This window comes from the organism of the source record quoted next, unplaced genomic scaffold, assembly GCF_019419815.1.
Source record: "Pyrus x bretschneideri cultivar Hongxiangsu unplaced genomic scaffold, Pyrus_bretschneideri_v1 Contig1, whole genome shotgun sequence".
Lineage (NCBI taxonomy): Eukaryota > Viridiplantae > Streptophyta > Magnoliopsida > Rosales > Rosaceae > Pyrus > Pyrus x bretschneideri.
The window spans coordinates 3,113,389-3,139,305 of NW_025999390.1; the positions used below are offsets into that span (position 1 = coordinate 3,113,389).

A 25,917-nucleotide genomic window follows, 5' to 3' on the forward strand; every position below is an offset into this window, starting at 1 on the left:
TCACCCTAGCTCGGTCCCTCACCGGTGAGGGAACCCTAATAGCTTAACTTTGATTTTCTTTGATATGAGAAACTGCAAGGCCTGTTGGGGCTTTATATAGAAGGAAAAGGAGAGAAGAGAGGATTGCATCACGTATGGAATAAATGTGGGTTTATCTTCTATTGGTCATCGTCGATTATTTAATGCCATTGTAATTCTTAATCACACATCGAAGAGAATGGAAAAAAAAAGGGTCGTCTAGAACCTTATCTCTTCCCATCCCATATGTTGAAACCCCACCCACATACATTTATTCAGTTACTATCACCTATGCATCTTGTAATTTTAAATCTTCCAATCCTTTGCTATTCTCCTTTATTTTGATCTGTGATCATCCCTTCCTTTCCTTTCAAGGGAATATTTTTACTTATATCCTCAATTGATGGTGATGCTTATTTTGGATGAGTTCGAGCTATACTTACTAGATAGATTAAAACTTAGAATTTAAACTTATCCAATGATAATAAATAAGGTGATGAGTATTACCACCACTTAAAGGTTGTGAGCAAAAATGCACCCTCCTTTCAAGGATGAGCCCTATCCTATCTTTTCATGCTATGGCTTGTCCTCCATATTATTATATAATATATTGTATGGACACGGTTGGAATTTTTTGTCGTTTAATCGTATTATACCATTACTATACTGTATTTTACCGATTTTCGGTCATTTTTTTTTGCCAAATGGTAATGGTACAATAATTGATCCTAACGGAAGGTATTTAGTATGGTATTGGGTATCCAAAACCAATACCGACCATAGGTTGTACCATAACGAATATTTGTAGTATGAATTTAATTATATATATATATATATGTTAAATTATATAATACTAATTACTAACTTTTATCGTTAATATATTTCACTTAGTTTGCAACTTGAAGTCTTTAACTTGTATTTGATTTGGACCCTAACTTTTATATTTAATACTTTATGCATGGTTTGGCTAACTAAATCTAAATATGTGTGAAATAATGATGAATTATGAACCTTGGTTGTAAGTTATAGGTATTTTAGATTATTTAAAAATTAAAGATGATAATAAGTTTCACCTTAATACCTTGGCTACTTGCTTAGCAACAAAAATTGAAGCAAAAAACATTTTAAGCTAAAATTCAGATTTGGTTCCCAAAAAATAGCCAAATATTAAATTGGTACAATACTATTACTATTACATGCCAACCGAATTTGATAGCATACCGAAAATTGATATACCAAAAAAATTTATGTGATAATGGTACTAAATTTTGTCACACCAAAAATTTTAAATGATAATTGGTAAGGAAATTTTGGTACAGTAATATCGAAACCATCCCAAGTATGGACTTAATTTGGACATGTTGTTTTTCCAACGTAGCTCCAAATGTATGCATAAATTTTAAGAGTTTATTTACAAGAAATTGCATTAATTGTGCGATATGAAATTTTTAAGAGTCAATATAGATTTGCACCAATAATTTGCAAGTTATTCTTATCTGTTCTTGTGAGTGAGTAATTCATAGCCATCTATAATTGTGAAGGAGTGCCAAAGATGATTGTCCATGTATGTGTGAGTAGTTCCTATATATATTCACATGCATTCTCACAAAATGTAAATGATTTTGAGTCAAATGGGGGAGGCTATACCCAGAAAAATCCCTAAATGATTGTATGCATCAAGTGTCAAAACAAAACACCTCATTGATCATACTAACATGATTGCACCATCATTGTTGGTGAATCTATAACGATGAGTGACATTAATTTGCATAACGATGATTATGTTTTGTTTTCTCGTCTTGATAGTGTTGCATATTGAAATCAAATTCTTGCATTTAGAATATTTATAAGATTACAACCTCTCAATTCATTTTAAATAGATTTTAACACTTGCAAGTATAATTTAGCAATCTAGCAGAATCAATTTCGACCACTAGTGTGTATGTAAGGTCTGCATAAATTAATACAACCTGTGCCGCATAAAATATTCAAATTAAAGAAGAAAACACATAAGATATTCAAAAGAAGGAGGAAATTGAAAAAGTGATCAAGCTGTTACGATCTTTAGTAAATCATTGTTGTCATTGAAATCACATGCAGATATAAGCAGTATCCCCATTTACTAGCTAGATTGGCCGAATGGGCACAATGCCTTGAATCTCCATAACACAATAAAACAGGGAGAATACAAATATGAGCAATGCTAGGTAGACAAATTTTTTAGATCAAATTTGTAAATCATGTTATATGATTTACATTAATAATTCAATCATTCAATACTTAAATAATAATTTAATCATTAATAACTACGTCATATGATTTACATTAATCTAAATAGTTAGTCACGTTAGCATTACCATACAAAATATATCTGCTAGCTAGGTCAAACATGGTAAAGCACTATGCCCTCTTAATCAAATCATAAACTAATTAAGTGCAAATCATAATAGCAAAGCAATGTGGCAGGGTCAGTTCATTGGAAAAAAGAAAAAGAACAAGAATTGCTTTCACACAGATTGGCCAATGAGAGGTCAACAGACCCATTATTCTAGTTAATACTATACACAAGCCGGCGCAAAAAAAAAAAAAAAAAAAAAAACGATAAAAAAAGGGTAAAGTAGTTTAAAGTATATATGCTTTACAATAATTGATTCATTTTTATTGTTGGAATAATAATTAACTAAAAAAATGCAAACGAAGGAATATATCACGGGCAGTGTCACAATCCCCTCTCATCGACCATCAGTCAGTGCAAAAATGCGTGGTTTGTGTTGTGGGACGTCAGATTTTGTTACATTCCGTGATGAAATATATAGTATGTGATCTGATCATTCATACTTGCAGACACTAAATTGTGTATACGGTAACTAAAAGCCTATGCAGCCCATTTAGATTAGACTCGTGATAATCTAGCAGAGTAAACTAGGTTCAAGAGATATTTAACACTTCTTGAAATGCAGTCACCCAAATATTTTTTTAGGACATGTGAGGGACAAACTTATTAGAATACTATACGATAATTTAATGGTTAAAATTCTTAATAACTTATTATAACGCAACACACCCGATTATAAACAACAAACCCATAAGCCTGAATTCTATTTCATGACAAGGCTTTCTCGTTTCTTCTTTCCCAACCTGCTAACAAACTAGATATGTCATCATCTTCGACAGAGTAATAACAAGATTACATTTTACATGTGGGTTGGGAAACTTTTTCTTTCTTTGGAGGGATTTTGCAAACAATCAGGAGGACTAAACCATGAAACCCTGAAAACTAAAGTATAAAAACCCATAAAATGTACTGAAACTTTGATTAGACAACTCCAAGATGTTCAAAGATTCAATCACTCCAAGATGGCATCTTAGGTCCTCTAAGGAATGCAATCTGATTTTGAACAATGTTAATCAAATTAAGTAAAGCCACAATTTTCATAAAAAAAGTAAAGCCATCATTTCACTTTTACTCCCTGATCGATTTGTGCTTTCTACAGCAAAGAAATGGCTCAACATTTAACACTCACTTTATCTACTCACTCCTATTAGCATCACTGCAAGACATGAGTGTGTAGTGATTGTAGATGTCATTTTTTTATAAGAGAGGAGTGTGTAGTGATTTCTTTGGAGTGCTAATTTAAACTCCACAATTGACTCAAATTTGATTTGGAAATAATCCTATTGCAAAATTGGTCTAGATATGTATTAAGGTTGATCCGATTCAATAATAATTTGATTCAACTTAATATAACATACTATCTATTTTCTATATTATTTGTTAAGTATTACACTTATGAGTAACCTTGGTCAGACTATCGGATTATCTAATGAGTAATAGATAAATACAAGAATGCATGTTACTTTTACTTTTTTTTTTTTTTTAAAATTAGATCCACTCTTGCTCCAATCCAATTTGAATCAAATATAAATTGACAAGTCAAATCTAATAATCTGAATAAGATTCAAATTTAATATTCTATTATAAACGAATTCACATATGAATTAGGACTGACCCGATCCAAATTCGATCCATTTACAAGTCTATCTTAAACGAGACTACATGTGCATCGAGGATGTATTACTGGCTATGTAGCTTACCAAGAAGTATCACTGTACCAGTGAATGATGATAAATGGTAGGGTAGGAAGAAAAATACCCATTATGGAAGTGGGCAACTGGGCATGCCTTTTGTATGGCCTAAGACTTACCCTTTTTGGAGTGGGAAATGAAAGAGGTGCTTGCATACATATTGCATACATGTTTCGACAGCCCTAGCTAGGGCAACAATGCTTTAATATTTGTCAGAAGACACCACTTGCATTGCCAATCATGACGATAAAGCATCTTCTCTTGCCATCGTGGTTTATACTATAGTCCACGGTCCATGGTCCATGGTCTATGGAACACTTTTTGGGGCAAGTGGTAACCCTAATGGCATGCGAGAGACCCTTGGAGCCTTTGGACCAGCAGCATGCTTTCATTTTATCCTTTTCCACTTTCGGCGGCAACCAAAAGGAGTGAGGAGTCCATCTGGACATTTATCAGGGTGCATGCCACTCGGGGGCAGATGCATTTTGGGATCAAGATGGCTCTAGGACTACTAAAAGTCTAGAAAATATATATATGAAGGTCTTCTAAGGACCTTTGAATATTTGATAGTGTCCTTTTTGTGCTTACTAAGTATTTGATGTAATGTTTGTTAGACATATTTCGACAGGTTGCATTGATAACACAAGACAAATTATCTCAAATGTTTGATAGTGTCGTATCTATTGACATGTGCGTAACATAGTTTGGTAGACAATAACAAGCCCACCCTAGTATTTGATGAAATGCTTCAATGAATTAATTGATTTTTTTAGTGCGCTTCATTCTTTGTTTCTATCTAAAAAATTTGTATTTTAGTATATTGTGATCCCCTGAAATTCGAATTTGGAATCGTCCACCATTGCCATTTGCCACGGACGTGGCATGCTAGGTTTTAAAATCTTGTTGGTCAAAGGCCACCAACGATATTTTATCCTCCAATAATGTATGATGGGGTCATCAAATTTATACAATAAATAACGTCAGATAAATATATGTTGATATCTCAATAACATATCAAAAAATATCGTCATAAATAACATTAGATACGTGAATAAACACAAGGACACATTAATTTGAATAACAATAATATAATTTTGGGAGTTAAGTGATAGTATTAAGTGTCTACCAACGTATAATTAAATTTAAAAAGTTGGCTAAAATAATATGTTCTCATAATTTCACTCAAATTTGAATCATTTTCTTATAATATGGATAAATTAATTCAGAATATCGTTAGTATCAAATAAAAATAGTAATTGCCTAACATTATATGATATCTTAATCAAGTTAGTAAACATGCTACTAGTGCTTTTTTTTTTTCTTCCGCGATCAATCAATATAGTTAGATAGTGTTAGATTATATGAGAATCTTTCTGGTCCAATGTACGTGTCAATAATGTGTGGTTGGGGTGGATTATCAACCATAAGATAACCCAACTTTTGGCTTTATTAGCTGTGCTTGAACAAGAAGAACACAAAATCACTTGCTTTTTTTTGGTGTTGCCGTATTTGAATTCAAGCTAATTCTGGCCCGACGATGTCCCATCCATTCCAAACAGGTTGAAGAATATATAAACGTCTATTCTCTATCTGTCAATCAAACAAATCAATTCCAGTACGGAAATCTAATGCTATACAGAAGACTTATTTATATGTTGATGCACAAAATAAATAAATAAATCACTTACATGTCATATATGCAATAAACTTATAAGACCATGCGAAAACCGCAAAAGAGAGTAGTGTAAATTAATTAATTTCCTCTCAGTACAGACCGCATTATCCTCGATCAGTTCACACCAACGGATTTGCCAGTGGAGCTTTCTGCCAATAAAGGCAACCATGTGAACAGTGAACTGCAACAGAGAGGCATGTGCATGATCACGTGCTCTCCCACCCCAGCAATAGCAATATGCATGCATTGGTCGACAAGGGAGGCGGCGCGTGGCAGTATTTCCACTTGCACTTGGTCGTATAATGCACTGATCACTGATTGATAACTTATCTGATCCACAACGGTTATGAACAGCACACCAGAATTAAAAGCTGCATATATATTTCATTTTTCTTCGTCCTTTTTAAACTGCATTTGTCTGTTTTTGGCAGAGCGCACCGAGGACTGCGTGTGAGAAGAAGATGAAAACATGAAGGCCTTTTCTGAATTTGTTTCTTTCCCGAGCTCACATCATCTTTTCTTTTAGATAGGAAGACCGGCGATATAAATCAAAGATAGTTTAGATGTTTATATATATCCTTTTGTTCGGGAAGAAGCTTTGGAGGTTATGGCGTCCACCACTGTCAAAGAAGCTTCGGAGCAAGAGCAAGCAGCACCACGATTGCAGATTTACTCCACCTCTGATACTATCTCAACTTTCTGGAGAGGTGCTCTCTCTCTCTCTCTACACACACACACACATATCATATATTTGATCATCTATATATTTCACATTTGACAATAATGCGGCTTATATATATCATCTATATATATAATACACACACCCTTTAAGAGAAGAGATCCCATTTTATTAAAAAAAAAGAAAAAAGAGAGGGATTAGCTATGGAACCCATCTCACATCAAACTTCAACGATCCGAACCATCTATTTTGTAAGTCTTGATTCAGTTATTTTTTATTAAAATTCAATTTAATTTGAAACTATTTGCCGATTTAATTATGACGAAATTTCAATATTTCTTACCGAACAAATAGTTCGTCAAGTTTTTTGAACTCAATTAAATGCTTCAAATATTTTTAATTTGGCTAATATTTTGCAACAATGATCTAAGAGGTGCAACTTGAAAAATAAATCGTTAAAGTTCGACGTGGTATTGGTCTCACAACTAATCTCTATTTAAAAAAATAAAAAAAAAGTGGAGGTCCCTTCTCCTAGAGGCTTCCTATAGATATCTATTTATCTTACTTTTGATCATTAACCCCTTTTTTGCAGAAAAGTATGAAAAGGATGCCAGGATGTACTGGGATGTGGTTTACAAGCGGCATCAAGAAGGTATGATTTTACTTGCTTATTCGGTTAGTAAATTTCACTGTAGCTATTTACTTATGTTGCATTTTTATGTATGCCTGTGTCCGAGTTTTGATTTTGCCGGTGCTAAATAAATCTAACTGCAAATTTCTTGAATCAGTTCTTTAAAGATCGGCACTACCTCGACAACGAGTGGGGCAAATATTTCTCGGTGAGTGAAGAATTATGTTGGAGATATATATGGAGGTTTTAGTTTTGTCATTTCATATTCATCCAACAATTCAGTAGGATTTTAACTTTTGTTTTTGTGTTTTTCATCGTTTTGACTATCAGGGCGCTGGGCGGAAAGTTTTTTTAGAGGTAAACTTGTGTGCCAGTCGTGCGTGTTACTGTTGTTGTATCAGTCGAGATCATGTGGCACTATATCTCGTGTCAGCGCAAATTGGAAGAAGTATAATTTACTTCTCGTTTGTGGAATAATTACTCGAAGCAAAACAGAAAATGCCTTTATTTTTTTTTCCTGTCTTGAGGAACCAGAATCTTGTTTCCAGTTTTGCCTTTCCCGTAAATTTTGTACACTCTTGTGGCAAAGTATTTATCTTGGTTTGTTTAAAGTTGGTGATCTATTGTATGTTTCTCTATAGAGGATCTCTGACAGTTTTCCTGTCAGGATGTTATGTATTGGATTATTGATTACTGTTCTCACTATACAGGTTGGCTGTGGAGCTGGAAACATCATTTTCCCACTGGTTGCGATGTATGCAGATGTTTTTATCCATGCATGCAATTTTTCAAAAAGGCTGTTAACTTGGTTAAGGTGTGGTTTTCTTGTACATTTACTTGCTAGTTCCATGGCAAGGATATTAATATGTTCGAGGACGTTGCTCATGTTTGACCAATAAAATACACGTAGTAAAAAAATAGTAAGTTCAGTTTAGGTTCGTAGTTGGTACGGAATAGCCGTGACAAGTGATGCACAACGGGTTTTATGTCGTTATCCCAGACACATACAGACTTCACAGATACGCATGTTAGCGCATTTGTTTGTGATCTACCATTGATGATCTAAGCAAGCAGATTTCTTCATCTTATGTGGATATTGTAACCATGGCATATAAATTGAACATATTGAGCAACTTTCCCCAGTGGTTAAATTTGACGAGTGATCTATTTTACGTAGAAGTTGCTGACTTGTTAAGTAGAATTTTCTGTTATCTGCAGTTTCTCCAGAGAAGATGCCTCTATTATTGAAGAGTATTAGGAAAATTCTCAAGGTAACTGATAAACTTCAATTTCAAGCAGCTATTTTTATTTAACTAGTTCACGCCTCTTCATATGTAATGAAATTTGTGGATTGGCCTCTTGCCCAAATGGTCGAGTGCTGTTTCGTAACTATTCTATTGGCGACCTTTCTCAGGTTGATCTTCAATATGCGTGTATTTTGAAGTTCATCCTTATTATCGATTGATTTTTTTCCCCTTTGAAAGATGCATGGTTATAAGATATGGAAGTTTGCTTCTTTGTTATTGTATTGGTAATTGACAGGAAACATTGAATTGCAAGGACCAAAAGATAAGTGAAAACTTTTATGTCTAGGGGTGACGGCACTGTAAGTTTTTCTGGCATGTGCTTGTACATTGAGCTACTTTTTACTTTTTCTCAGTGCACAAGCTTGGTTGTGATCCCTTGTTATTTCCAGTGTGCTTTCTACTTTTCTAATGAGTTCTTAACGAGCTCATTTTCGATGTTGAAGAACTTGATTTGTGCCGCAAACAAGTTGAGAACCGGTCAAGGGAGTTGGTTATGAATCGGTAAACTGTAAAATTTTGTGAATGGCAATGAAATATGCCGAGAATTATTGAGAGAATAGTTGACTTGGCATACAAGTTAATAAAATCTCTAGACTCTCGGTGCCTTAAGGAAATAAACATATTGGAGTCCCAATTACATGCAAACAATTAAGGGCCTTTATTAAGTAAATACAAGGAATGAGAGTCATGATGGGACTTAATCTTATTGAAGAGATAGAGATTTTTGAGTGAAACTCTAATATGATGAGGATATATACATATATATATATATATATCAGTTGAAGAAGTCCATGCTTCCACACAATTAGATCCTAAAACTAAACCCTTTTCAATAGTAGAGATCGTTGCTGTGTGCTGGAAGTATACTACTTCTGTTATTCATTCAATGGCGACTCCATCAGGTAAGTCATCCTTGCGACTAATGTGATGCTATGATTTGGTTGTTACTTATCTGTTTGTTCATGTTGGTAATCCTAACACTACGTTGGTAATATTGTTAGCTTAATTAATTCTTATGTAATTCTTACATGTGGTATCAGAGCCACCCAACGTGGCTAGGGTTCTTTATTTTTACTAAAGGAACTGAGGTATATATTTGATTCTGGTTAAATTAATGCTTCCGCTATACTCTAACCAATTCATCTGCAATTTCTTTTAAAATCAATTGCATGATGAATAAGTACATGGTATTCTTCGAGTTGTGTTTGATACATTTATGCAGAGAAGTACATCCATTCATAGTAATGAAAACAGTTGGATGATCCTGGTAAATGCTTCCGCAATCCTGAATGAGTTTGTAGTAAACTTGCTACATATTTCGCACGCATCAAAACTGGTACTTTGCCTATTGGCTAATTGCTTCCATCCCTAATTAACTAACGTATACATACATATACATGCTTGTACAAATGCTTGCAGAATGGCATCAAATAAAAGGAGTATCAGACTTCAACAAATGAAGTAAAACTTTAGGAATCAATATCATTTATCTATCACTAAACGACTTAACAGATAAATTGATGATTGATTTTATTTTGGATGAACCATGTGAGTGTTTGCTCAATGGTTCGTGGTTAGAGGTTCAACTGATTAACATAAGCTTGAGACGCAAATATTTTTCCGGCGGCTTTTGGCTCTATTCGGCGTTTTTTCATTATAAATTCTCTCCAGAAAGGTATGAAATTGTTCCTCGCAATTTAATCTCTACCTAATTTGGTTGAATTAAAATTAAGCTTTTGGTTCCAATTAAATCGATTAAGTTAAGATTTCATGCTTCTGTTTATGTTTTAAAATTTAAAATTTAAATTGGTAAGTTCTCTATTACAATGTTGTGATATTATATTGAGTTGATGGAAATTAACCTTATGGATACTAGTTTCCTGGGTGAGCCATTGTATATGATTTCATACTTTAAATTTTGGATTATACCATGGCATTAACATGTCGTATGCAGGCACACAATTTCATATCTTAGTTGAATGTATGAAGTAATTCTATAGAAAATTTAGAAGGTTTAGGAAACTTTTCAAGTCCCAAATCTCTCGATCTTGAGAAGCTTGTTCACATGTTTTTTTTTAGGATTTTCATACTTCTGTTCACTCTTATTCTATTATTATTCATGAATCTATTACCCTTATATGGAAGAGAAGAATTGTAGTGGTAGTGTTGAGATTTTCTGCCTATATTAACTTATATTTTAACTACATTGGCTTATTTATTGCATGATTTAACATTGTTGTCCAGTCCATAATTTTTTGGAATGATGAATTAAAGGATAGTTGTAACATCCCACATCGTTAAGAGTTCATGCTTCTAGTTTAAGTTTTAAAATTTAAAATTTAAAATTGGTAAGTTCTCTATTACAATCTTGTGATATTATTTTGAGTTGATGGAAATTAACCTTATGGATATTAGTTTCCTGGGTGAGCCATTGTATATGATTTCATACTTTAAATTTTGGATTATACCATGGCATTAACATGTTGTATGCAGGCACACAATTTCATATCCTTAGTTGAATGTATGAACTAATTCTACAGAAATTTAGAAGGTTTAGGAAACTTTTCAAGTCCCAAATCTCTTGATCTTGAGAAGCTTGAGTTATATATATCTTGTTCACATGTTTTTTTTGGGATTTTCATACTTCTGTTCACTCTTATTCTATTATTATTCATGAATCTATTACCCGTATATGGAAGATAAGAATTGCAGTGGTAGTGTTGAGATTTTCTGCCTATATTAACTTATATTTTAACTACATTGGCTTATTTATTGCATGATTTAACATTGTAGTCCAGTCCATAATTTTTTGGAATGATGAATTAAAGGATAGTTGTAACATCCCACATCTTTAAGAGTTCATGCTTCTATTTATCTTTTAAAATTTAAATTTGGTAAGTTCTCTATTACAATCTTGTGATATTATTTTGAGTTGATGAAAATTAACCTTATGGATACTAGTTTCCTGGGTGAGCCATTGTATATGATTTCATACTTTAAATTTTGGATTATACCATGGCATTAACATGTCGTATGCAGGCACACAATTTCATATCTTAGTTGAATGTATGAAGTAATTCTACAGAAAATTTAGAAGGTTTAGGAAACTCCCAAATCTCTCGATCTTGAGAAGCTTGTTCACATGTTTTTTTTTGGGATTTTCATACTTCTGTTCACTCTTATTCTATTATTATTCATGAATCTTTTACCCTTATATGGAAGAGAAGAATTGCAGTGGTAGTGTTGAGATTTTCTGCCTATATTAACTTATATTTTAACTACATTGGCTTATTTATTGCATGATTTAACATTGTAGTCCGGTCCATAATTTTTTGGAATGATGAATTAAAGGATAGTTGTAACATCCCACATCGTTAAGAGTTCATGCTTCTGTTTATGTTTTAAAATTTAAAATTTAAAATTGGTAAGTTCTCTATTACAATCTTGTGATATTATTTTGAGTTGATGGAAATTAACCTTATGGATACTAGTTTCCTGAGTGAGCCATTGTATATGATTTCATACTTTAAATTTTGGATTATACCATGGCATTAACATGTCATATGCAGGCACACAATTTCATATCTTAGTTGAATGTATGAACTAATTCTACAGAAATTTAGAAGGTTTAGGAAACTTTTCAAAGCCCAAATCTCTCGATCTTGAGAAGCTTGAGTTATATATATCTTGTTCACATGTTTTTTTGGGATTTTCATACTTCTATTCACTCTTATTCTATTATTATTCATGAATCTATTACACTTTTATGGAAGATAAGAATTGCAGTGGTAGTGTTGAGATTTTATGCCTATATTAACTTATATTTTAACTACATTGGCTTATTTATTGCATGATTTAACATTGTAGTCCGATCCATAATTTTTTGGAATGATGAATTAAAGGATAGTTGTAACATCCCACGTCGTTAAAAGTTCATGCTTCTGTTTATGTTTTAAAATTTAAATTTTAAAATTGGTAAGTTCTCTATTACAATCTTGTGATATTATTTTGAGTTGATGGAAATTAACCTTATGGATACTAGTTTCCTGGGTGAGCCATTGTATATGATTTCATACTTTAAATTTTGGATTATACCATGGCATTAGCATGTCGTATGTAGGCACACAATTTCATATCTTAGTTGAATATATGAACTAATTCTATAGAAATTTAGAAGGTTTAGGAAACTTTTCAAGTCCCAAATCTCTCGATCTTGAGAAGCTTGAGTTATATATATCTTGTTCACATGTTTTTTTGGGATTTTCATACTTCTGTTCACTCTTATTCTATTATTATTCATGAATCTATTACACTTATATGGAAGATAAGAATGCAGTGGTAGTGTTGAGATTTTCTGCCTATATTAACTTATATTTTAACTACGTTGGCTTATTTATTGCATGATTTAACATTGTAGTCCGATCCATAATTTTTTGGAATGATGAATTAAAGGATGGTTGTAACATCGTTAAAAGTTCATGCTTCTGTTTATGTTTTAAAATTTAAAATTTAAAATTGGTAAGTTCTCTTATTACAATCTTGTGATATTATTTTGAGTTGATGGAAATTAACCTTATGGATACTAGTTTCCTGGGTGAGCCATTGTATATGATTTCATACTTTAAATTTTGGATTATACCATGGCATTAACATGTCGTATGTAGGCACACAATTTCATAACTTAGTTGAATGTATGAACTAATTCTACAGAAATTTAGAAGGTTTAGGAAACTTTTCAAGTCCTAAATCTCTCGATCTTGAGAAGCTTGAGTTATATATATCTTGTTCACATGTTTTTTTTGGGATTTTCATACTTCCGTTCACTCTTATTCTATTATTATTCATGAATCTATTACCATTATATGGAAGAGAAGAATTGCAGTGGTAGCGTTGAGATTTTTTGCCTATATTAACTTATATTTTAACTACATTGGCTTATTTATTGCATGATTTAACATTGTAGTCCGGTCCATAATTTTTTGGAATGATGAATTAAAGGATAGTTGTAACATCCCACATCGTTCAGGGGAGTGAATCATGTAAGCTATATATGTATATTCCCATCTCTACCTAGCACGACACCTTTTGGGAGCTTGCTTAACTTCGGGGTTCCTACCAAACTGTCACATCCCGGCCCGGGCCCTCATCACATCCCAGGCTCAACTCCACCGTAGCACGATATTGTCCGCTTTGGGCCCCGACCACGCCCTCACGGTTTTGTTTCTGGGAACTCACACAAGAACTTCCCAGTGGGTCACCCATCCTGAAATTGCTCTCGTGTGAACTCGCTTAACTTCGGAGTTCCTAAGGAACCCCGAAGCCAATGAGTTCCCAAAAGGCCTCGTGTTAGGTAGAGATGAAAATATACATATAAGGCTTACATGATTCACTCCCCTTGGCGATGTGGGATGTTACAATAGTAGTATGGCTTTTGCATTGAAATTTCTTAACAAATTTGAATATTTTGTTGATGTAGACTTTAAGCGAAGTTGTCTAAATGACTAAATCTTTTTCTTTTATGATGAAAAGGGATGCCTTGCTTGTTGTAATCACCAAAAGAATGAAATTTTTGTTACCTATTTGCATTTTGTTTAGCAAGCATATAGTGAGTGGTTATTGTTTAGCCAAATTCTCATCAATGCATAGTGATCTCATTTTATTGTGATCTCTAATTAGAAGATTTTGTAAATTTCACTCACCGCTCCAGAACAATAATTTGATAAATTTTCCTAAATCCAATTTTGATGATATCATGTCATGTTATGTTATATAATGAATTCTATACATGGAAAAATTTTCAGTCTTTCACAGAAGAAATTGATTTATGGTTAAATTTTAAGTGTGACACTATGTTGCTGGAATTCTGCACCATAGTCTATTTGTGATAATTTGTGACATTATTTTGATATATCTATGTAACTCATAAATTCGTGACCTTTTAGTGTGATATATGTTGAGATGTTTATTTCAAGTCTGGAAATTTTCATGCGCATTGGTTTGAAAATGAATTATTGGTGAATTTTTAATATCGGGACTGTACTGCAGAATTTACACAGTTGCTGCAGTACATTCCATTTCGATTTTATTTTAGCCCACTTTTAACATTGCAAAAATTATGGAACTTTGGCCGACAGTAAATTAACATGTCTACTTAATTTCTGGAAATTTTGATGCACATTGGAGAAAAATTGAATTTTTTGGTGAATTATTTAGTCTTCAGTATGTACTGCAGAATTTTTGTCGTTTCTGCAGCACTCCCATTTCGAATTTTCGTTTAGTACACTTGTAAAGTCTCAAAAATTATGAAATTTTGGGAATTAACAGATTTGTATGTTTACTTATTGTCTGAAAATTTTCATGCATATCGGATGAACAATGAATATTTGGTGAATTTGTAATCTCATGTCTAACATTTTCTGCAGTTTCTGTAGCACCTCTCTTTTCGAATTCATTTTTGGCTCGCTTATAAAATTTTAAAAATCATGAAATTTTGCAAAGCAGTAGTCATATATGACTAGTTCATACCTAAAAAAGAATTCATGACAATCTAAAGAGAATTGAGTTTTTAATGAATTTGCAAACTAAAGTGGTAATATTGCTGAATTTTTGGTTCTTTCAAAAACTAGTTATGTTATGCAATATTGTTTTCACTAACTTGTGCATATCCAATAGTACCAATTGTTTGACATGTTTGTTTGCTCTATTATGTCATGGTTTTCAATGCAAATTCTCAATTCTAATGACCTTTATTAGTCAACACTGATTAAATTTTGGTTGAAAAGTGTATTGGTTTATTTTTCTCAAACCAATGTTTTGTTTGGTCATCGATTTTGATTATGATGATCATTGTCTTTTGAGACAAAAATTGGAAAGTGGCATTAGTTTACTAATTGATCTGGTCTCCATCAAATAACTGAATAACCATGTTTCCTCTTTTGAGAACTCTATTGTTCAATGTTAATAACGACATACTTTTGTGTCTGATTAATCTTTTGAGAATCATTGAATATCCAACAAAACGGTTATTTAATACTGTTCTAAAGGATTATTTTGAAAAATCAGAATTCTAATTTATATGGTGAATACTTTTGTCCCGAAGGGAATTTCAGGAAATCATTTACCAACTATAAATTAATATTATAGCAACATAAAGTACTTCTAACATATTTTCATCTGACCAAAGCTGTTGAAGTTATATATATTTTGTGTATTTTATGTTTTGGCTAGCTATGCAGGTATTTTCTTTGCATGATTAGTTTTTGCCCAAAGGTGTAACAATCATGCAATTTGCAGTTGGTTCGATCCTCCACAACTCTACTACTTCCATGATGAATCTTGCAGAATTGAAAATGAGTAGGTAAATTTGCCGATCTTTTTCCTTAATTTTCTCTAAGTTCTAAATTGGGTTAAAATTATTGTTGAAAAATTGATGTTATTGAGATATCTAAGTGTTTATTTTAATCTACTTTGTTTTAGAATTAAAACATAAATTTTGAGTTTGGATTCTATTATTAGGTTTCATTTTAATTGATGACCTAATCTTTAAAACATTTGTGAGTCTTCTCTCATACACTAAAATAAAATAAAACTTGTAGTCATTGCATAAGTTTTTATTTATGTAACTTTTTAATTCTAACCTACTTTAAAAAAAAATTATGTATTTGATCTTTATTGATTCAACTAGCCTATATTTTGTTATATGAAAACCACTTTCTCTAGTGTTTAATCTTGCAATTTTGGGTGTTTGCCCAAGTGGGAGAAATAATGTATTATGGGTTTCACACTCATCAATTTTGCATACTTTTAGTGGTCATAGTTTTGGTAGATAAAACATGCATTATCATACTTGTTTATATTTTATATATGCAACTAATCTTGCAGGAAATTCAAGAACGATTAATGAGTATATTCTGCTCAAAACTATTTTGCTTATTAATTCTTGTTTGTTGTTCAAGAAATTAGACTTGTAATTTATATGTTATTGATGGCTAATAATCTGCTCAAAAGTGTTTTCTTATTCAAAACAACTATAAATCAATGTCTAGTGAAGCATGGAATTGATAAGATTGTATATACTTCATCTGCTCAAAGGTGTTGAAGCTATATACGTTTGCCCTTGTCTTTTATATTTTAGCTATGCAATCCTAATATAATTAGTTTTTGTCCAAAGATGATTTTGGAATTATATGTTTTTGATGCAATAAGAAAACATTTAGTTAAAGTTTTCTATTTCTGTCAAATGTTAGAAGAACAAAATTGACCAAATGATTTTGTATAGTTTTTTCAGTCACAAGAGTCACTTCCCTGCATATATCTTGAATAAAGATGTTGAGCTCACAAATTTTATGTTCTAGATCCCATGACTAATAATGTTTTGCTAATGGGAGTATTTGAAACGTATCTGTTTCTTTTTGTAGACTTTTACAAAGTTTTGTTTTACTCTCTTAATCAATGGGAGTAATAATAATTTATCTATATAATTTTGTCTCTATTAATCAGTGGGAATAAGAGAATACCTTATGTTAAAATTTGAAGTGTTAGTGGCTGATACATTAAGAGTAAATTTTGTTTAAATTTTGTTCATAAGTTTTAATAAGAGGTCTTGATTTTGTAAACAATATGTCATATTTTACTTGTTCCCTTATTATATTTGTCACATCCCGGCCCGGGGGGCACCACTTCCCGGGCCCGATCCACCACCGTAGCACGATATTGTCCGCTTTGGGCCCCAACCACGCCCTCACGGTTTTGTTTTTGGGAACTCACACGAGAACTTCCCAATGGGTCACCCATCCTGGGAATGCTCTCGCGCGCTACTCACTTAACTTCGGAGTTCCCATGGAACCCGAAGCCAGTGAGCTCCCAAAAGGCCTCGTGCTAGTTAGATATGGGAATATACATTTAAGGATCACCCCTGGGCGATGTGGGATGTCACAATATTCTAAATTTACTAGTGTATCAAGATCTTGTATTCAATTTCTCCACTCATATCATTGAAAGCAAACGAGAAATTGGTTTTTCAATCTATGATTTTTTTTTTTTAATTTCACTATTATATATGGGAGAGAGGTAATTTTGAAACCGGGATGCATGGTAGAAACTAGAAACCCAACACCCTAAATGGACTAGTATCCACATTTAAATGGGACTAATATATAACAAATATATAATTTTTCATGGCATGATATTTTTTTCTTCTTATAAGTGAGGAGGATCTTAGGTTTGAAACTAGTGCCGGCGAGTAAAAGATCAAACAAATTAACTTTGCCCTTGAAACTCAATTTGATTCTATTTTGCCACCTGAAACTCAAAACTCAAAAGTCGTCATTTTACTCTATAAAACTCAAAAGTAGCTCCACATTGTCTTAATTCTGTTAATTTCGTAATGTGGGGCTAGTTAATTTCTTCTTTCTTTTTCACCTCTACAATAGTAGATTGTTAAGTTTAAGAGAGAAGAGAGAGTCTACATGTCAAATGGAACAAATTTGAAGTTTCAAGGAGGAAAGTAGTGATTTTCAAGTTACAGTGAATTAAAAACAACCTGGATCAATCAAATACTAAATATATTTCAAATAAAGCAGAATTATTAAAAGTGAGTTTCAGGTGGCGTAGCTAAAAATAAGCCTTTGTTATATACAAATTATCTTTCTAGATGCTAATCAACGTAATCAGTGGAAGCAAACTTCAAAAACAGTTTGTATCAATGCAGTTTATTTGTCACAGTAGCATTACAACATGAATCAAGAAACTGCTAGGTTTTCAAATCTCCAGGGCCTGTTAGTAAACAGCTATGGCTTCAACTTCAAGCAACAAGATCTGCCTAAAGGAAGAAGGGTTACATGCTGAAGGGTTCTTCATGCAACGCCACAGTAGGGAAATTCTTCTCCCAACGAGGGGCTATTCACTTCACCAGAATATTCCAGATTTAGCTGCAAATTAGGCCAGCAAATACTACCATTGCAATATTTACTACATCAAGAAAAAAAACTTACCCCATAATGAAATGTCAATGTTGCGTCTTAGCTACCAAAATTTGTTGCCACTTAGCACTACGGTTTAGTAGTATTCTTCTTCATTTATAAGTGAGAAGTTTTAGGTTCGATTATCGCCAAAGACGAATTTGAACCACATTATTGTTAGTTTATTGTAAAACTTAGCTCACCTCCCACTCCGTTAGTGTAGATAATATTGCTTGTTTAAAAAAACTACCAAAATTTGTTCTGACCCATGTAAAAAGAAGCCTAATACGATGAATACAGTTCATAATTCATTAATAGAACTCAGATCAGACTGCAGAGCTCGTGTCCATAGAGAAATTTTCAACTTTCAACTTTATGGTGAACCAATTATGGCACAAGACCAAAATTCACCTGACTATCAAATATAGAACTTTTTTAGAAAACGGCCTTGAAGTCAGCAAACTAATGACAAATTTAATGCCTAAAATTAAGGGATTTTCGTTAGCAAAATAAATAAATAAAAACCCTCAGAAACCCTAATCCATACATAGTTTGAGATCGACATGTCAAAATCGAATAAATCTCTATGACCACGAGAACAACATGCAATGCTCCAGTCTAGATCCCCATCGATTACGACTGATCGGTAGTAATTTTTTAAGAACATTGGAGTTTCATCATAAAACCAATTAAGAAAGTTGGAGTTGCATCATAAAACTAATTGATAATATGAGAAGTAGTCCAATCTCTTATAACCTCAGTCCCTCCTCTCATCAATGTGAGACTCATTCCCAACACACCCCCTCACATGTGGCGAATTTTCAAGCCTAACACGTGAACAACACAACAGGTGACGTGGAGCGCGTGTGGCCGTTTGGCTTCACACGTGGGACAACTTGCTCTAATACCATGAAGAAAGTAAGGGTTCCACCATATGGGAAGTAGCTCAACCTCTTATAAGCCCATGCAAGGTCTCTCCTCCCATTAATGTGAGACTTATTTTCAACAATTTCCTAGGTGTTAATTTATATGCAAAAAAATCACGAAAAATTGTAAACACAAATATATAAAGCAAACATGATTCAGAGAGGAAGGTGGTGGTGACAGATAGAGAGTAAGCACGCAAAGCTTCAAGCATGAACCCAGCATGCAAGAAAATACCATGTGTGCTCACTCTCTTCTGTCACCGCCCTTTACCCTTTAATTATTTGAACCTCCTTCGATATTGCACCAGAGGGAAAGATGCCTCCCAAAACCCTAGCTGTTTAATCCCCAAATGCTCTATATATGAGATTGGAACATTTATTTGCTTTTTGGGAGAGGGTTTCGAACCCTACATCTTGCTACTCCTATCCATCCCTCTATTCGACCTCGCCGGGAAGGGAACCCCTATCTATCACTCTACTCAACCTCGGTCCCTCACCGTTGAGGGAACCCTAATAGCTTTGCTTTGATATGAGAAATTGCAAGGCCTGTTGGGGCTTTATATAGAAGGAAAAAGAGAGAAAAGGGAGGAGTTGCATCACGTATGGAATAAATGTGCGTTTATCTTCTATTGGTCATCGTCCGTTATTTTAAATATTTTAATGCCATTTTAATTCTTAATCACAGATCGAAGAGAACGGAAAAAATGTTATCTAGAACTTTATCGCTTTATATATCTTTTCCCATGATCCCATACATACATTTATTCAGTTACTGTCACCGATGCATCTTGTAATTTTAAATCTTCCGATCCTTTGCTCTTCTTCTTTATTTTGACAGTGATCATCCCTTCCTTTTCTTTCAAGGGAATATTTTCACTCACTCACTATCCTCGAGTAATAACGATGCTTACGATATTATTTACTATTGTGGAATTAGTGTAGTCAAACTCAGATTTGAGAGGATTTTAAAAGACTTTAAAAATCTTGTGCACTCAATTAAAAGATTTTAAAGGATTTTAGAATTCATTCAAATCTAGGTGTAGTCAAGTAAAAGATTTAGAATCCATTCAAATCTAGTTGTAGTCAATTAAAAGATTTTAAAGGATTTTAGAATCCATCCAAATCTAAATGTATTAAAAAAATTAAGATTTTGGAGAATTTCAATAAGTTGTGGATTTTATGGGATTTGAAAGCAAAAAGTATATATAACCAAAACTAAAAAGAATCCAACCTCAACCTCTAGGATTTCAAATCCTTCCCCTACAATCCATTCAAATTCTTTAAAATCCATATGAATTTTGTAGGAGTCTTTAATCCTCTTAAATCCTATCAAATCTATCACTTATAAAATCCTTTAAAATCTTAGTTTGGCTACACCCCCTTAAATTTTAACATATGTTTATAGTGAATAGAAACACATCTTAAAATTTAAACTCATCCAATAGCAATAAATAAGATGGTGAACATTACCACAACTTGAAGTGGTGAGGGAAAATGCACTTTCCTTTCAAGGATGAAGCCCTTTCTCTTTTCCTGCTCTGGCCTTGTCCTCCATAGTAAATAATATAAGGAAAACTAATGAAAATGACCTGAAAACTTTGAGTTTTAACGGTAAGGACAAAATAAAGGGTAAAGTGAATGGTACCATAATTGACTTTTTAGTGTAAAAATATGGTTTTTCGTTAAAGTGATTAGTACATGAGCTTTTCATTAAAATTGCCAATAATATATTGTACGGACTGGGGTGAATTTTTTTTTTTTTTTCATTCTATCATACTATTACCATACGATTTTGTACCAATTTTTTTTTTTTTTTTTTTTTGCCAAATTGTAATGGTACGGTAATTGTACCGAAATATTGATGAATGATGAATCTTGGTAACCAAAACCAATATCAACCATATTGTTGTAATGAATATATTTAATTATTTAAATGTATATTTTTAAAATTATATAATACTAAGTACTAATTTTTATTTTTAATATATTTCATTAGTTTGTAACTTTTATTTAACTTCTATTTGATTTGGTTTGCAACCCTTTTATATTTAAACCTTGATGCATGGTTTGACAAACTAAATATAAATGTGTGAAATAATGATGAATGATGAATCTTGGTTGTAAGATAGAATATTTTAAAAATTAAAAATGATAATAAGTTTCATCTTAATATGTTGGCTACGTGCTTAACAAAAACAATGAAGCAAAAAACGTTTGGGGCTAAAAATCAGGTTTGGTTCCCAAAAAACTAGCCCAATATTAAATTGGTACAATACTATTACTATACAATGGCAATCGAATTGTATGGCATACCGAATTTTGAGATAATGAAGATTCAGAATGATAATGTTACTAAATTTTACCATATTAAAAGTTTAGTATGATAATTGGTACAAAATTTTTGGTACAGTAACGTTTCGAAACCACCCCTAGTATGGACTTAATTTGGACATGTTGTTTTGTTTCCCAACCTAGCTTCAAATATATGCATAAATTTTAAGTTTATTTACAAGAAATTGCATTAATTGTGAGATGATGGCATATGTTTTTTCAGAGTCAATAAAGATTAGCACCAATAAATTGCAAGTGATTAATTCTTAGTCGTATTTGTGAATGAGTAATTTATAGCCATCTATAATTGTGAAGGAGTGCCAAAGATGATTGTCCATGCATGTGTGAGTAGTTTTATGTTCACATGCATTCACACAAAATATAGATGATTTCTTGTCAAGTATGGGATGCTATACTTAAAAAATCCCAAAATTATTGCATGCACCAAGTGTCAAAACAAATCGCCTCATTGATCATACTAATTAACATGATTGTACAACATTATTGGTAAATCTATAATGATGAGTGACATTTGCATAACAATGATTATGCATTGTTATATCATGTTGAGTGTATTCCGTATCAAAATCAAATTCTTGCATTTAGAATGTTTGAAAGATTACAACCACGCAATTCATTTCCAAATAGACTTTAACACTTGCGCAATAATTTAGCAATCTAGCAGAATTAGTTTCGACCACTAGTTTAGATGTAAGATCTGCATAAATTAATTCAACCGATGGCATTTCTCTAATAAGAAACCCAATGAACACATAAGATATTTAAAAGAAGGAAACTTAATTAGGAAATTGAAAAAGTGATCAAGCTGTTACGATCTTTAGTAACTAAAACATGATACTTAAATCATTGTTGTCATTGAAATCACATGCAGATATCAGCAGTATCGATCCCCATTTGCTAGCTAGATTGGCCGACTGGGCACAATGCCTTGAATCTCCATGACACAAACAAAACAGGGGGATACAATATGCATCTGCTAAGTCGAACATGCTAAAGCACCATGCCCTCTTAATCAAATCATAAACTAATTAAATGAAAATCATAATCAAGCTTAAATTAACAAAGCAATGTGGCAGGGTCAGTTTCTTTGGAAAAAGAACAAGAACAAAGAAGAATTGCTTTTGCACAAATTGGCCTATGAGAGGTCAACAAACACATTGTTCCAGACTATACTCCACAAGCCGGCCCAAAAATAAGATAGAAAATCGGTAAAGCAGTTTAAAGTATATATGCTTTATAATAATTCATTTTTATTGTTGGAATAATAATTAACTCAAAAAAATGCAAAAGAAAGAATATATCACAGGCAATGTCACAAGTCTCTCTCGTCGACCTATCAGTGCAAAAATGCGCGGTTTGTGGGACGTCATGCCTTTGTTACATTCCGTGATAAATTATATAATATGGGGTAATATTAGGGAGATAAAAATTTTAAATTAAATTTGCAAACCAAATGATAAATCATCAATAAAAAATAAACATATTAATCAACGCTTAAGTAATAATCTAATCATCAACAATCACAACATTTTATTTGCAAATTTAATTTAAAAATTTAATCTTCCTAACATTGTCTTATAGTATTTGATTAGATTTGATACTCCACAAAGTAAAATGTGTATTAGTAACTAAAAGTTTTATGCAGCAGCCCATTTATAATTAGAGTCGTTATAATCTAGAAAGTAAAACTAGATTTAAGAGATATTCAACGCTTCTTGAAATGTAGTCATGCCCACCTAAGGATTTTTTTTAAGGATTTGTGAGAGACAAACTTATTACAAGGTACTGTCGGAATTTTTTAATAGTTGAAAGTTGAAACTTTTCATAACCATGAGTTCTGTTTTAGACAAAGCTTTCTTGTTTCTTCTTTCTCAACCTCCTAACTAACTAGATATGTCATCATATTCGACAAAGTAATAACAAGATTACATTTAACATTTTTCAAGTGGGTTGGGAAACTTTTATTTTCCAATCTGATTTTGAACAAATATTAATCAATTAATTTTTATCCAAAAAAAGAAGAAAAAGTAAAGCCATGATTTCACTTTTACTCCATGATGGTTTTATGCTTTCTACTACAAATAACCACTAATGCTATCGTTTTATTGAAAAAAAAAAGAAAAAGTAAAGCTATAATTATATAGATAAGGGTAAAGCTACGATTTCGCTTGTACTCCATGATGATTTTGTGCTTTCTACAACAAAGAAATGGCCCAACAATAACATCCATTTTATCTGTCACTTAATACTACGGTGTAGTCGTGTTCCTCTATCTTTGATTCTCGTCAAAGGTAAGTTTGAACCACATTATTACTAGCTTATTTTGAGCCTAACGCCACTCCTTCCCCTTAGTGTTGATAATATCATTTGTTCATGAAAAAAAAATCCACTTTATCTACACACTCATGTCCCCATCACTGCATGACATGAGTGTGTAAGGATTGTGAATGTCATCTTTCTCTTATGCTCTTTTAAGACAGGAGTGTGTAGTGATTTTCTTTAGTGCTAATTTAGATTTGTCAATTGACTAAATTTTAATAGATTGAGATTTCTAATCTGATATTCCAATAATCCTATTACAAAATGGGTCTTGAAATGTATTAAGATTGATCTGAATTCCATAATAATTTGATTCAACTTATTATAACATGTTATATTTTCTCTACATTATTTGTTAGGTATTACACTTGTGAGTAACCTCATTTGGACTATCGAATTGTCTAATGAATAATAGATAAATTAAAAGGTTGAGAATTGGAGATCATGAAGTATCAAAGAGTGAATGCTTTTATTATCTTGAATCTATCTTGCAAAAGAACGAATAATTAGATGGAGATCTCAACCATAAAATACAATTTGGATGGTTGAAGTGGAAGAGTATATCAAGTGTATTATGCGAACGGTAAGCCACTAAAGCTCAAGAAATTTTTTTATAGGATGACGATAAGGCCAACAATGCTTTATGGCTCGGAATGCTGGGCGGTCAAAAAGCAATGAGTGAAAAAAATGAGTGTCGTGGAGATGAGAATGCTTAGTTAGTCGTGTGGGCATATGAGAAATGATCTGATTAAGAACGAGGATTCGAGGTAAGTAGGAGTGATCGCAATTGAAGCTAAGATGAGAGAAAATCGGTTAAGGTGGTTTGGGCACATGAACTAAAGACCTACGATATTATGGTTAGAAGGTGCAACTATGAGACAGAGCTCATGCCAAAGACTTTGGAAGAGATTTTAAGAAAAGATATGGAGTACTTGAAGCTAATGGAAGATTTGGTACAAAACCGGACGCAATGATATTCTAGGATTCATATAGCCAACCTCACTTAATAGAATAAGGCTTAGTTATTATTATTGTTTGCCAAATTAGATCCGATAATTAATAATACCCCATTTGATTTAGATTTAATATAAATTGACAAGTCAAATTCTAATAATCGGAATACAATCCAACTTTAATGATCTTATTACAAATGAATTCGCATATAAATTAAGACGGGAACGATATCCAAATTCGACCCATCACAAGTCTATCTACATGTGAATGGATGATGTATTACTATGTAGCTTACCAAGAAGTACCACTGTACCAGTGAATGATGATATGGTAGGGTAGGAAGAAAATATACCCATTATGGAAGTGGGCATGCCTTTTGTATGGCCTAAGACTTACCTTTTTTGGAGTGGGAAGTGAGGGATGTGCTTACATACATATTGCATACGAATAATGTTAGAGAGATTAAATTAGTTTACTTAAGTGTTGATAAACGTGCTCAGTTTTTATTTACGATACATCATTTAGTTTGTATATTTTATCTACAAATTTAATCTCCTTAGCATTACCATACATACATGTTTCAACAGCCCTAGCTAAGGCAACGTGGCATTAATTGGAATATTTAATGTTATCATTATTGTATAATAAAGCATCTTCTCTTGCCATCGTGGTTTATGGAATTTGGATCCTTGCCGGATCTCCTTTGTGATGATCCCGAAGATCTGTAAATCGTGTATGTTCATTATACATTGTGCGGTTAGAAATTATTTTAAATATTTTTATTTAAAATTAAACACAATCAGTATCTGACAAAAACTAACCGTACAATGTACAATGAACAAACACAATTTACGAATCCCCATAATCCTCACCAAAAGAATCCGAAGAGGATCTTGTTGGTGGTTTATGTACTATAGTCCATGGTCCATGGAACACTTTTTTGGGGTGGGGTGGTAACCCCTAATGGCAGGCGAGAGACCCTTGGAGCCTTTGGATCAGCACCATGCTTTC

At 32.7% G+C, this 25,917-nt stretch overlaps 1 pseudogene; it reads left to right on the forward strand.

Annotated features, from left to right (window-relative positions):
- Positions 1 to 7,279: 7,279 nt before the first annotated feature.
- On the forward strand, positions 7,280 to 8,901 carry LOC103955374 (annotated as a pseudogene).
- Positions 8,902 to 25,917: the final 17,016 nt, after the last annotated feature.